Below are 259 nucleotides of genomic sequence, written 5' to 3'. Positions count from 1 at the left end.
AATATTTCCTTGGCGCCCCATGTTTTACTACTAAAAAACAGTTTTAACAAACCGTTACACATTTGATATGCTGATTTATTCATTCTTAATGTTATGTTACTTATAAGAATGTATATTTTTGTGCAAAGAAGCAATAGCTCACATGGCATAGTTTTTCCATACTCAATTAAGAGGTTGCGGATTCGAGTTTCTATATCTTCGGTAAAAAAAAATATATATTTTTGCCAATAAATTATATCTCAAATGACATAATCTTCTT

Source organism: Arachis ipaensis, chromosome B09, assembly GCF_000816755.2.
Source record: "Arachis ipaensis cultivar K30076 chromosome B09, Araip1.1, whole genome shotgun sequence".
NCBI classification, from domain to species: domain Eukaryota; kingdom Viridiplantae; phylum Streptophyta; class Magnoliopsida; order Fabales; family Fabaceae; genus Arachis; species Arachis ipaensis.
Note: the sequence above shows the minus strand (reverse complement) of the source record.